This window comes from Hibiscus syriacus, unplaced genomic scaffold (genome assembly GCF_006381635.1).
Source record: "Hibiscus syriacus cultivar Baekdansim isolate YM2019G1 unplaced genomic scaffold, ASM638163v2 tig00116997_pilon, whole genome shotgun sequence".
In the NCBI taxonomy this organism is placed as follows: Eukaryota; Viridiplantae; Streptophyta; class Magnoliopsida; order Malvales; family Malvaceae; genus Hibiscus; species Hibiscus syriacus.
In genome coordinates, this window is record NW_024063513.1 from 1,742,767 (window position 1) to 1,758,215 (window position 15,449).

Here is a 15,449-nt window from a genome sequence, read left to right on the forward strand (position 1 = left end):
ATTCAATACCTCTAAAACTAAGAAAACTCCTCATCCATATAGAATTGAAGAATCTTACTCCAATTTCAACTTGTTCTAATTTCAATTCTATTACTTCATACTTCTTAATTAGCTTATTGATAAGTCAAAAATCTGATTCAAACATCAACAACTCACTCCTATCAAGATTTCATCTAAAAACTCATTTTCCAAATCCTTCTCTAAATCACTTATCTTGTTGCTTTAATGTCATATAAGCTTTCCTTTAGCTTATATAACATCCAAGCTTCCATTTCCAATCATAAAACATCAAAGAAACTACCAAGTTCAGATTCTTACCTTAATTGCAAGCCCCACGTTGAGAGAAGGAAGAGAAGAAAATGAGAAAGAAGGAAGAAGAAATGGGAGTTTCTGGAACCTAAAATAACACGTGGGTCTCATATACCCCATAACATTTTATTTTAATTAAAAAAATTCCTTGCAAATGACCATTTGGTCCCCACCTTAATTTCATATTTACCAACCTTACTTTTTAAACTATATAATTATTCTACTTTAATCACCAAATGTTGAAACTTTGCAAATTCATCACTAACCCGACATAGAGGATGTTATAGATACCCACGAACAGTTTAGGATAAATAATCCAAGGATTAAGGGATCATACTCGAGGTACCCCATATACTTTGAATAATAGCAAATAAGACTCCAAGTGAGAACAGTAAATAATATCATAACAGTAGACACAATAATAGCTAGGATTAAAAAAACGAGTCTTTTTTGACACTCGAGAAACAGTCAGGATACCTGAGTCGCAGAACACACCAGTCAGTGGATATCAAAGTCAGTGCCAAGGCACTTCATCAGCCAAATGGGTACAGATGCCCTAAGACTCGATGACGTAAGTTGACGGGTATATGTTTCCGATGCAGATTCCGAATCTCACCCTGGTTTACTCGAGGGTATATTGGCAGGCTAAAGGGGTGTGTGAGCTCCGAGATACAGAACCTCCAGCCGCACCATGATGCCAACCACAACTTAGTAGTTTAGTAGTTGTATGTTTTAGACCTGTGCCATTAGCCAATTAATTTCATGAATGCATATAGTATAATATAGTTATTAGTGAGGCATTGAGCTTGTAAGCTCAGCGTTCAAAATGTGTTTTCGTGCGTAGGTTCTTATGTGATCGTTCGTGGGGAGTTATCATCACAAACATTCTAGTGCGACATATCATATTTCTTAGAGACCTTCAAAGTACGTCTTGATTCATTTTTAGAGGGCATATACTATTATGGACCCTTATGTGTATTACTTCGTAACTTGGATTTGTACTCCGTATTATATTATTTTGTCTATACTTGGGGAGCTCCCTATATTTTGTAATCTCGGATTATCAATATGTTTTATCTTACTTATTTTTGGATGGATTTATAAGTGGTTTTAATTCTATTTTAAAGAAGAAAAAAATTGGTTACTATTTCGATAGTGTTGGGACTGTCGGCACACCCCATGGCGCAGCGGAAACAAAGTCGATGGATGGTCTCACCAGCGATCCAAGTACAAAAAACTTGGATTTGGGAGGAAAAGATACGAAATCCACATTGGGTTCCTGGAAAATCAATAAATTGTCTATGCAGTCACAAACAACTCGAATCCATAGCCTCCACAAAATTGTCTCGGCCTCTACGCAGTTCACCCGGTTGTGAGTTATTTCTCCTTTTTCCCAAAACTGTTTTGAGGAAAAAATCCAAGAGATAAGAACGGATGCTAAACCATTACAATCATTTTATATGATAAAAAAACCCTAACTCTTAGGTTTATTCCGTATTAAATGTTTATTTCAAATTTTATATTTATTAAAAGAAATGTAATCATAATTATATTTCTTTAATATCCATATATATATATATATATTCGGGATTAATAAAGTTACATATATTTCAAATATATATTAACTTTAATTATATACATTTACATTAATGTATAACTAAATTGTACAATTTCAATTTATTTAACTTCTGCTCATTTCAACCATGGAGTGTGACCCTGTATGTTTCTGTAACATTAGTAGTAATTATTAGAACCATTCTAATATTACAAACAATGAGTGACATCTAGCAGTATATCATTGTTACCTAAGTTTCAAGAAGTCATGATTCGACATAACATATTTGTGACTAACTATTTTATGCATTATATCATTTTTGTCCTTTATATCTAGAATGGTGCAGCTCCTCCCCAGCTGAAATGAGATGTCTAGCTAGCTCAAAAGTTCAGCTCAAGTCAGCTATGAGCTCGGAGTGTAGCTGACAACTTTGTCTCAAAATGATCTTGAGTTGTCCCGGAGTTGTCCCGGAGTTGTCCTAGTCATGTTGTCATATCTCTTTGACTCCAATGCTAGCTTAAGTTAGCTCCCATCATGTGGTCGCCTATGTACCTTCAAAAGAAAACATAATATAAACTAAGTATTTTAAGTAAATAACTTATAATATAAAGATGTGGTGCATAGATATAATAACTTCATACATCACATAATAATGAATGAAATGTTATCATCATAGCTATATGTAAACTATTATCATAATCGTTGTATAATAGCTTCAACAAGTGCTATTGTTAATGAGCTTATTCGAATAGTGCTCATGTCACTTGAGATTCTTGTTTGGCGGTCTTTCTTCTGAACCTGAAGCAGTGGGGACAACTATTGATCTTTCAAAATTGTTTCTACGCGTGTTAGTGTCATGAATATCCATGCACTATGTGCATGTTGTTTGTTTTCTTTAGAGCAGCCAACACAAAATCAAACTCCAACCACGAAGTAAAGTCTGTTGGTGACTCGTCCTTATCCATACGCGAGAAATTACGGGCCCTTGAACTTTTCCATTCCTCCACACACTCTTTCACCAGCTCATGTAGATCATTGTCTTGTTTTCAAAATTTTAGGACTCGTACGTGAGAGCAATCGTGGCCATCTTAGACACTGAAATAGTGGAAGCCAACGGCGACAGCCTCCTGGCCTTGGCGGTGAAATGACGGACGAATAGCGAAAGCATCTTCCATGTCTCTTCATCCTCCGCAAACCGAAGCGACGCCAAATTTAGGATATCTTGAACCGATCACAAGTAATGACAGTGAAGGGCTCGAGTTAATTTTTTTACTATTGTTCCTTTCGTTTTCGATATGAACTTACTATTTGATTTTTCCCCTTCATCTGAACCGGATTCATCTTCTGTGTTTTCACGGTCTAGAGAAAAGGAGGCAGCGTAAACCTGAAGCTTTTATCGTTTACCGACGTTCTCAGTCTTCAATGGAGTCACGTCCATGAATTTTAGTCGTCTGATCTCCATCCTATGTCTCCTAGTTGCACATGAACTTGACTCCCTCTAGGTGCTAATGCTTCACCTTCGTTCATCACTCTGAAACAGATATCTGCCGTCAACCACCAAAGCACCCCGAATGGCGATGATTCATTTGGTGATCTGTGGATATTAAGCTTATTAATAGCTAGTAGCATTTGTTGAAGAATTAGGAGATTCGTTTCTAATAATCTCCGCCGCCTCGCTCTGGTGATAAACTTCAAAGCAGTGCAGATATTTTTCTCAGTTTAGGAGCTGCTAAGGTGGGGAGAGAAGGAATATGGTGGCGGTGGTTATTTGAAAAAAAAATAGAAACTAAAAATTTTCAGGATAAATCATATATAAAATTATTGTGCGAAAATGTGTTTGATGTTTTAACAATAATTTAAGGATAAAATTAAATATTAAACTTTTTTTCTAATATTGTCACATTATCAATTTAACGGAGATGACAATAGAATGGTCATTTTGTTATAAAAAGATAATATTAGTAATCAACTTGTAATTTTTGAAAGTTTAATTAAGAAAATAAAAGCATACCTAAACTTTAGTGACTATTCATATAGTTTACTCATTTCTTTACCGTGCACAGTGGAACTAATCTCTATCCTAGGAATAGAATTCCTCTTCCCCCATATAATGCTCCTTTTGGTGCCCCACCATAAGTAGGGGTGTACAAAAAATCCGAATATCCGAATATCCGAAAAAAATATCCGAAACCGGTTTTGGGAAAAACCGGTTTTTTTTTAACCGGATCGGATTTTTTTAAACCGGTTATTTTAACCGGTTTGGAGAAAAAAACCTAGACCGGTTTTTTTACCGGATAAAAAACCGGTTTGAAAAAAACCGGTTAAAAAACCGGTTTTTATCCGAAAAAAAAAACCGGTCTGGGTTTAAAAAACTAGCCGTTAATATAGCCGTTTGTGACCGTTTTTGACCGTTTTTTCTTTAAAAAATTACCATTTTACCACCCTAAACATGTATAAATAGGTTGGGGATGTATTTGGTTGATTACAAATTTCTCAAATCTTATTACACAACACTTAAACATCTCTCAAATCTTAGTTTTGTAATTTTTTATTCATCATGAGTAACACTGCTGAATCTTCCGTCGGGGGAAACCTTGAAGTCGTGAGAGTGATCGAACACACTCGAAACAAAGATATTTGGGATCACTACGATTTATGTGAGATGTCAAATGGCTCGAGGAGGGCGCGTTGTAAACTTTGTCTAAAGTTTCTTGCATCGGAAGGAAACACAACGTTGAAGAACCATTTGACAAAATCATGCAAGGCACTTCGCTCAAGATCGGATCCTAGTCAATCGAATCTTACACCGCAAGGTGGTGTTTTTGTTTACGACAACGAAAAATTACGAGAAGCGTTTACAAAGTTCGTGATTACAAAAGCATTGCCGTTCGACCACTTTGATGATGAAGATTTCACGACAACAATTCAACAACTAATGCAACCACGTTATACTCAAGTAAGTCGTACTACCCTTAGAAGAGATGCTATAAAATGTGGCGTACGGCGAGGGAAAAAATGATTTTAGGATTCCAAGAACACCGTTATGGTGTGTCGCTTACATGTGACGTTTGGAGTTCCCCTCATAATACCGGAAATTCTTTTTTAGCCGTTACGTCACATTGGTTAGATCAAGATAATTGGCAAATGATGAAAAGAACAATCGCGTTTGAATTATTCGGTGAGCCGCATACCGGTGCTAATTTATTTACACTTTTAAAACGGGTAATTTGTCTTTATAAATTAGAAAATAAAGTTTTTTCTATATCTTTTGATAATGCATCGAATAATACAAACGCGATTCCAAGATTGAAAATATTACTTTCACCGATTTTAGACGGTGCGTTTTTTCATACCCGTTGCGTTGCACACATAATTAATTTATCCGTGCAAGCCGGTTTGGAGGTTATTGAGCCAATTAGATTAGAATTTAAAACAATGATAAAATCGATTCTTTGTAACAACAACAAAAGACTAAATGATTATAAACGATTTTGTAAGTCTGTTAATAAAAAAGCTTTGGGTCCTAATTTGGATTGTCCAACTCGTTGGAACTCAACTTGGATGATGATGCATACTGCCTTAAGGCAAAGGGAAACATTACAAACATTTCACGATCGGCTTTTCGAGAGGGGTCATGTCCCAGACATTTATCCGGATTCGAGTTGGGAAACTATAGCCAAAATAACCGATTTGCTTGAGGTTTTTAAAAATGCAACAACTTTTTTATCCGGTGTTTATTACCCTACTAGCCCGTTGGTTCTTAATCAAATATTTTGTTGGCTACCCGACTAAATGACTTTGAATTTGAAACCGAAGTTTTTCAAGAAATTGGCTTTGCAATGAAGGAAAAACTTTTAAAATATTTTAAGGAGATTCCCCCCATTTTTACTTGTGCCGCCGCTTTAAACCCAACGTTAAATGTTGGTGGGGTTGAAACACTAATTGAACAAATTGCGTTTGCTTTTAATCTAACCGATGATGAACCCAACTTTGTCCAAAACCAAATAAATTATTTTAACAAATGTTTTCGAGACATGTTTGCAATTTATTTAAATAAATACGGATCAAGTAGTGTAATACACGATCAAATGAGAATGAATGCGGAATCATCTAGTAGACGTCCAAGTAACATAAATTTGAATCTTTTTAACACTCTTGTAAATTCCCAATCCAAACGATCACGTACTACCACCCCAAGTAGCGAGTTGGGAAATTATATGTCATGCGATTTTCTATCAAAAATGACATTTGAAGAGTTTGAAAGTTTGGATATTTTGGCTTGGTGGAAAGAAAAGGAAGCACAATTTCCGATTCTAGCCGCCATGGCCCGTGATTTACTAACCGTCCAAGCTTCTACGGTAGCTTCGGAATCCGCTTTTTCTGTTAGTGGCAGGGTTATATCGCAACGGAGATCAAGACTAAGTCCCGAGTCGGTGGAAGTATGCATTTGTTTAAAGGATTATTTGGATGGAGCGGCTCGTAAGCAACATATCACCACCCTAGAAGATGCAATTGATGCCGATTTGGAAGCAAACTTACACATTGAAGAAGTCGAACTTGGAATATCCCCTCCAAACGAAGAAGGCGAAGATGATGAAGAAGAGATGGCAATGTAGTTTATTTTATAACTTTATTTCAATTATCGTAAACTTTGTTTCAATTATCGAACTTGAAGTTTTTAAGTATTTGAATTTATCGAACTTGGAAGTTTTTAAGTATTTGAATTTATCAAACTTGGAAGTATTTAAGTATTTCAATTATGTTGAGTTAATTAAGTATTTCAATTAAGTATTTGAATTTATCGAACTTGAGGTTTGATGCTTTCTCTTTGATTCTCTCTTGATTTTAGTTGCTTGATGTTTCTTGTCTTTGATCAATGACTTCTAAGCTTGCTTAAATACACCTTGAATCACTTCTGAACGTTAGTGATAATTAATGAAGATAATATAGCCGTTTAAGTGTGAAAACATTTAATAAAAATGCTTAGAGCGTGGGGGAATCGGTACCCTCTCATAGGGAATCGGTTCCCTAAGTGTAAAATTCAAATATTTCGACCGTTGAATAGGGGGGAATCGGTACCCCTATGGGGGAATCGGTTCCCTCCGAGCATTCTGGAAATCTCGGAGCCAAACCATTCAGTGAGGAATCGGTACCCCCTTGGGGGGAATCGGTTCCCTATGAGCAATCTGGAATATTAAAATCGGTTTTTTTATAACCGGTTTTTTAAAAAAACCGGTTTTTTTAAAACCGAAACCGGTTACACCGGTTAAGATATCCGGCCCTCCAAACCGGTTAGAAACCGAACCGGTTATTTTATAAACCGGTTTTTTTTCTATGGGAAAAAACCGGATCGGATAAAAACCGATCCGGATCGGATTGAAATCCGAATTATGTGCAACCCGTCCACAAGTATATTGATACCTGGCTTAACCTATTAAACTCCGTTATATATTTCTACTGTTAATTAACCTACCGTTAACTAAAAAAATGGAAATAAAATCAATTTCAAACACAACAACTCTGGATCTCGACTATTTATAGCAGATAAATTAGGAAAATCTCAAAGCTCACATTTACATACATCGATTTCAAGTATCACTCCGACCTCATCTGTCTTTTTTTTTTAGTCTCTGATAGCAAGTAGCAAACTCCTGGTCAGTTAGCCAAAATCAAATTGCGATAGGTAGTAAATTCAGTTAAATAACAGCCATAGGAAGATGTTATTAAGCCCCAAAGAAGAGGATCGGCCGAAAACCCAAAGATTGAGAGGGAATCACGATTTGTATTTGGATATGGAAGATGTTGATTAAAGATTTACAGAAAAGATTTTATTTTATTTTTTTTGTAGTGAACAGTTGGTTAATTAACGATAGAAATATGTTAAGGGATTTGATACATTAAACCAGGTGTCAATATACTAGTGGTGGGGCACCAAAAGGGGCATTATATGGAGGCAGAGGAATTCTATTCCTATCCTAGAGGTTATGATGGTGAAACTCGAAAACACATTTGACATTTTTTTACTCAAATATGTATATCAGATACAAATATTAAATACAAATAAATTACTTGAATAGACATAATTACCGAAAGAAAAAACGGTACCGCATTAACAAGTGAACGGCAAGGACCATCCTTCTCTACTGAAGCATTTTTCCCAGAAAAAAAAAACCTTAAAGATATACTAAAACCTCCAAAATAAGAAAAATATAGTCCAACAACCATTGCATAAATTATAATTGATGATTTTACACTCAAATTAGCAATACATGATGATTTCAACAAGATGGATTTTCTGTTTCAATCATGCCTTTAATTTATGTACTCATCAAATCACGACTGGGGAAGGGACCCAAGAAAGGCGGAAATAAAGAAATGAGATAAAAAAGAAGGAAAATAAGATATCTGGAGTGATCCTGATTTTAAAGAAAGAAGAAAAAAATGAAATTTTTCTATGGGTTTTCTATTTTTCTTTTGGTTCTTTTCATTAGATATATAAATGCTTTTGATCTTAAAGGATTGAGTAAGCACGGATGACCTCGACTACCGGTGCCCGACACATTGGGCATTTTCCTTCACCATGGACCAGCTCATTAGCACATTTTGAGCATGTGCACATGTGCCCACATCTGTAACGATATGACACAGGAATGAGGAAAACAAAAAATTAACGGCCTAACTTGAGTGAGGATCAATTTTGAAGATTTACCTGTACAGTAAGGAATCAATATTGCCTTCGCAGCATATACAACAAATTCCTTTCCTGACATTGTCCCAGTTAGACACATCCTTGGGCAAGTTGTCATTGATCATCCCTGTAACAGAACATCACGATAACAAACAAGACTTGAACAAATCCAGCATAAGAAAATTTCAGCTTTCATTAGAACAAGAAAATTATATTTCGTTACTAAGAAAAATATGCAGTTCAATTTCTTAAATGATAAATGTGAATTACACAGGTGGTGTCTCCTTAGGAATATGCACTTTCCCGCATTAACCCCCAAGGAAATACAACCAGGTGAACTGATACGGAAGGAAAAGAAAACCTTGTGAACCAGCTGAACGGTTAAGGGCAGCAGAAACTTCTTGTCTTATTGATCGCTGTAACTCGAGTTGCATATCCATGCAGGCCTCCAGCATCCTCTGCATATTATTCATCCTTTGCTGCAGCCTGGCCATGTCTATCCTCAAATCATTAACGATCTCCCACTCCTGCACCAAATTAGCAGCACAATTAAAATGGAGACCAAGTGAAGTGTAGTCAAACAGATTCAACCACTTAGATTATCCCCGCTCCCTCAATTATTAGTGAGATACTATATGCTGCCATGTAATTAACTGCTGATAAAGATCATTAAATAATCCCCACTCCCCCAAATTTTAGCGGGATGGTATATACTTGCATGTAGTTATCCTATTCAAAGATAGAAGGAAAAATTTTCCACTTTAGCTATCCAAAAGTAAAAGGTACATTGTAGTTCAGCTTTCCCGCATAGTGTGTGTAACTGAATCCACCGATTCTGCTAACTTGGAGAAGCTTGATCTAGGTTTCACTAAGGCCATTACTTGATCATTATCTTTGACGTATCAAATAACAGCTTTATATTAAATATTGTAATAGACAAATGAACAATACTCTTCCATAAAAATAATGGATTTTGGCCAGAAGTATCTAAAACAATAAGATGATAGATTAATCAACTTTACATAAGATAATCTAGAACAGAATAAAATTGCAAATAAGAAGTGACATACAATACCGAAGCGTTGATGTGCAGCATGTGGCACCCAATCATAATGGCGTGAATCCTGGTCCCAGAGTGGTTGCATAGGTGGCATCCTGGCTGAAGGAAGAGCAAGTGGGGTAGTCTCAGCATCCCCATGGCTATCATTCTGATCCCCACTTTGCTGCTCTATATCTTGCTCAACAGAAGCAGGAGGAGATGTTCCATTTGGCTCCCAATCAACAGAAGCATGATTTTGCCTTTCCACATAAGATTGTATCAACTGATCAAGACTCTCACGGAAACCACTGCGAAGAAGATTAGAAACACTTCTCCTACAGTATTGAAAGTAACATGGGTAAGAAAAATTTAATCACAAGAGCCTACAGTAAATAAAATCCTTACCTGCTTAACAGTTCCCTCAGTTCCGTATTGTGTACATTATCATCAGGAAAATAAAATGTATCAGTTCTCCCGATGGTAACAGGTTCTAGATTGTAAGATCCCTCCAACCAATCCCTCGTAGATTCGTGGAAGCCTCCATCATGGTGCATGTCAGAGGCTTCTTCATTACCATCCATGAATTCATTATACTCGACGCTAGCTTCCTGCCAGTCAGCTTCCACAGTTAGCTGGTCCTCCTGCCATTGTTCAACTTGAGAAGCAGATTCTTGCCCATCAATCTGTGCTACTGGATTCCTTTGCAAATTTTGTAAATCATTCATTAACCCATATGTCCCATTTCTTCCACCATCTTGGGAAGAATGTTCATAAGAAGTTGATCCAGCTTCTTGTAGATTAGTACATTCTCCAGCCTCATTCGCCAAAGTTCCAAGGGACGACTCATTAGCAAGATTTCCTTGCCAGTCGCCATCCAAGATTTCTCCACTAGCATCTGTGTTCTCATTGGACTCATCACTGAAAGACCACTGCCAGTCTCTAGCAACACTCGCAGAAACTTGTTCCCGCCACTCTTCTACCCGAGCAGAGGTTTCCTGCCAATTTATATCTTCATCATCATCTAAATCAGTTCTACCATCCAGCAACCTTTGGTTATTTGTTTGCTCATTCTCGTGTTCAGGGTTTTCATTTATTCCATATGTGATTTCCAATGAGTTAGTTGGTTGGTTTTGCCCATTTCTATTAGCATTGGAATCAGCATTAGATGATGTATCAGATTGATTACTGCTCGCAGGACCAGAACCAGAATTATCCAGTCTGGAGAAAAACCCTTCCCTGAAACAAAGGCAATGGTTGCAAAATATTACAATTGAATGGTGAAAAAGGAATCGCGTAAATATAATGGATAAATGTTATGACATCATTTCAATTCAACATTGCAACTTCCACCAATAAAGCATCCAAAAAGTTTCTCAAAGTAAATACAATCAAGCTATTTCAGAAAGGTCCCAAGTTTTGACCAGCCAACCAACTGACCGCTATGAGGAAAAGAAGGAAACATTTCAAAATTAATTTGATACCACAGATAAAAACATAGGACCACAACAAGCCGATACTGCAAATTTAGACATGATCATTGAAATGCATATGCAATACCAAATAATTGCAACTTCATGTAGCTGTTTTGCTTATAACAATGTTGTGCTTGAGAAACGGAAGCCTGGTACACAAGGCTCGGTAATATGCAAGTTATGGGGAGGGGAGATGCAGGAGGCTTTGCCCTGCTCCGCAAAAAGCTGTTTTTATGAATTGAAAGTTGAAAACCTGAACTCCAAGTCACAATCAAGGAGCCACGCCAATGTGTCATATCTTAACGTATTAAGTTCATCAGGTCTTTTATCCGAAAAATCGAATAATCAACTCAAGTGTCAAGACATGTGCAAAGTACCAGCATTTACAGTCTCAACCACATCATCGCATTGATCAATACATTACCAAGAGTATTACTAGTTTCCACAACTTCAATATTACCAAGAAGTTCTTTGTCGCAAAAATCTTGATGAATTATTTGAACCAAATGGGAGGTATGCTATTTTAAGTTTTAGTGAATACTCCCAATCCAAATTGAGATCTAAATCCCTAGTTTCAAATTCATTCTTCTGAATGCAGCTTTGATTTTATGAAGATGAGGTGAATAAGCATCGGAGAGAAATTAAAGATACTGCTTTGCGGGACAAACAGAACACAATTTACAAAACAATAAAAGTTTTAATTGCTTGAAGTTCTGCTAAAATAAAGTCTATGAAAGATATTAACAGGAAGCAAAAAGAGTGGAATTGTCTCAGAATAAAAGGCTCTGCTCTTTATAAGAAATAAAGAATAAAGTACCTTAGACCAGATACAGTCTGTTTTTGTCTCAATAAACCTAATTCGCTGGCTGCAACAGAGGTAGATCTGTTACCTTCATCCATTCTGCCATTTCTCAGGAATCTACCCCTCAGCAACGACTGCATAAAAAAACAAAAGATGGAAACAAGTGAGTGGCAGTAAAAGCAATCCATGTTTGGTTAAATGCCAAAATGAAAACGGTAAGAAACTCAAAAGGTTAACAATTAGCATTAGGACGGATTAAATCACTTAATTTAAAGCTACCATCGCAAGCTAAGCACTACAGTTGCCTTCATAGTTCAAAAATCAATGACATTTATAGATGATCCATAAACACTGTTGGGATTTATGCAAGAATTTTAGCAGACAATAATTAATGTAAATATGTAATACGTAGCTTAATTGCTTTTTAGAGTTATAAACTATTATCTGCTAAGCATTTAATTTTCAGAACAAGCAGCAAGCTACCAATGGTAAGCATCAGTCAAATAGGAAGACTTAAAACGGGAAAACTATTGAGACAGATATGCTAGCATTCCCTGCATGACATATGATCTTAATTTAGCTCTTGATTCAAAATTAGTATTCTTTCTTGCATTTAATAACTAAACTGGTTAGCATGAATAGGGACTTTCTCTTTTTGGATGAATGTCGTAAATGTAATAAAGTTACTTTAAAGAGTTTTAACAGGGAAGAATAAATCAATAATTAAACATTTAGTTTGAGAAAATACTATGCTGAAAATAATGACTTTTAAGCTAGAGGAAATTGAAGGCAACTAAGAACCTCATTGCATGTACAGTGTGCTTTTATGCTAGAGAACATTCCCTATTGCCCTCAAAAAAGCGTAAGACGCATCTCCATTATGTGAATCTATAACACCGAAATTACCAAATTAGCATCTACCACAAATATGGGAGGGAGGAAGGTGTCTTTACTATCAAATTTGTAAGAACACTGACAACATGCAAACAAATAAAGACAATAGCCTCCTAAAAATGGCTACACTTTATATGCATCTACCTGAATGCGGTTGCGATGGGCAAAATTTGATACAGCTCGATGCTCCAACAAGCCCTGGAGCTCAGTTTGCCTTTCTCTTTCAGCCTTTTTAAGCATATCAAGCAGGACCTGTCGACCGCATAATTTACGAATTCCCCTTCGCACATGCTCAGTCCGGCCTTCATTCTGGTTAACCACCAATCCATCAAGAACTCGATCAATTTGACCACCAACATCAGCAGCTTGTTCCTCTCTACTATCAACACAAGCACCTCTCTGCTGACTGTTCATTTGCATCCACTCCCTTATAATTCTGACCCTCTCTTGCTCAGTTTCTCCAAGCCACTGAGCTCTTGAACTGTTGTTTCTACGGGAAACATTAGATGTATGGTCCCTCCCACCACTGTTCATCCACTCCCGAAAAATTTGCCTTACCCTTTCCCTTTCGACCTCCCCCAAATCAGACGAATGTTCACAATTAAGATTATTTGAATCCCCATTCCCATTCTGCAACCCAAATTGATCTGGCAACCATTGTCCAAACTCATTCTCACTCACACTCGCATCATCTGAAACACCACTATGTTCACTATTTCGACTATCAGAAAGATCAGTCACTGAGAGGTCATCACTCCTTGGTTGAAGCATTCTTTCACTAGCCCTCTCTTGAGTCACCACATGCTCATCTTCAAGCTCCCGCCACATATGCAGGAGTGAGGATGCCCGGGTGCTACCATTTCCCCAAGTTCTTCGTGTTTGAGACTGACTCCCTTAGGAAGGAATTTCCAAGCACAGAAACATTGTGTATACCAGCAATAGCCATATTGCTCCAAAAACCTATATTATCAAACCCTTTCAACCCATCTGCTTCAAATGCCTGAAAAACTGAATTTGTGTAGGATAAAATGCTATGTAGCAGACAATCCCCTTTCAAACCATCAATAAATACCTAAAACTTGTTAGTTTTTTTGGTTATTTATCAGTGTTTGCATTGCCATCGCGTTCATACTATCTCCCAAAACTCTGCACCAAAAACAAAAACTCAGGGTTTTTTTTTCTAAACTTATTTTCATAAATAAATTGTAATAGTCCTAAATCTAGCCATACAATTTCCCCAATGTCATGTTTCATCAAAATGAGGAAGACAAATATGATTAAACAAAGGATCCGCTTAACCACTACCTGTAGACACCAGGATCATTTGTTTATGATTTTGGTAAAAAAAATCCATTAAACACATTACTTAGTTGGGTAAAAATTAAAGTATATCCCCTTAACAAGTGACATTAGTCACAGGTTAATATTTCCTTAAATAAATCTGGATATTATTTAAAATGACCTCAAGCAAAGACGCTGAAAAGCAGTAAGCTGAATTAATTCAATTTCATTCTGTAAATACCCTGTTTTTCAGCTAATAAAATGTATCCGAATCTCAATTTTTACAGTCTCTCACAAAAACGTTTACAATTTCTGAAAATTTTAAAAAAATACCAAAAATCATATTCAAATGAAAACAAAAGACTACTAAACATATTTTTTTTATAAATGTTCTCTTCTTTTCATCACATTTCTGAACAACCAAACAAGAGGACCTAATAAACATTAACAAAATACATATTCAAATGAAAACGAAGATCGAAACGGCTACAAATCGCAAAAAAAGGGCACTGCTAAAGAGAGAAGAATAAAAAAATGAAAACAGAGAAAAGATCGTACCGGAGAAGCTTTGAGTTCTTTGATTTTGAAGTAAATGAAACGAAACCTAAAAGAGAGAGAAACGAAGGATGAGAAGAGAGAGAACTCAGAGAGAAAAACAAGAGAGGAGAAGATGACAATTTATTATGAATAATAAATTCCATTTTTTTAATATAAAAAAGACGGTTTATTTTATGCTATTGCTTTTAAATTCTTTGCTGTTTTTTGAACTTTCACGGTCGATGAGAATCCGAATGGCGACAAAGGAAAAACCCGCCGTAACACTAACGTCTTAGAATCAATGCAAAAAAAGACGAATAGGAGGTTGACACGTGGATCGAAAACTTTTCCTTGCGAGGGTTAATCAAGAAAAGGTTCCCAAATCTTGGATTTAACGGGAAGAGTTGTACAGAAAACGACGCGGGGTTTTCCTCGTGATTTCTGAAACACTGGATTTTGCTTGGGTTTGAAATTTCAAAATAAAGGAAGCGGCGGGGCAGTTATGGAAATTTAACTAGCGAGGGAAAATGGGGGATGACCGGATTGTTGTGGCGTTAACGTCAGTTCAAAATAGAGTAGCTCTGATGGTAAAAGAGTTATTATTGTTTTTTAAGATTTTAAATTTAAATATTATAAATATATTAAATAAAAATATTAAATAATTAAAAATTATTTTTAAATAAATATTATTCTATACTCACGAAGACTTTTTTTAAGTATACCTACTAAGATTAATAAAAAAGGTCGAGTAACTTTTTTCTCTAGACAAGTAAACAAAGAACAAGGTTAAAAAACATATTAGGTACTAAATTTTCAGTAACTCGTATAAATATATAATATATTTTAAATTTGGTAAAAATTCAAGCATATCT

At 36.1% G+C, this 15,449-nt stretch overlaps 1 pseudogene; it reads right to left on the reverse strand.

Annotated features, from left to right (window-relative positions):
• Positions 1 to 8,350: 8,350 nt before the first annotated feature.
• Positions 8,351 to 14,722, reverse strand: LOC120194164 (annotated as a pseudogene).
• Between the last annotated feature and the right edge of the window lie 727 nt (positions 14,723 to 15,449).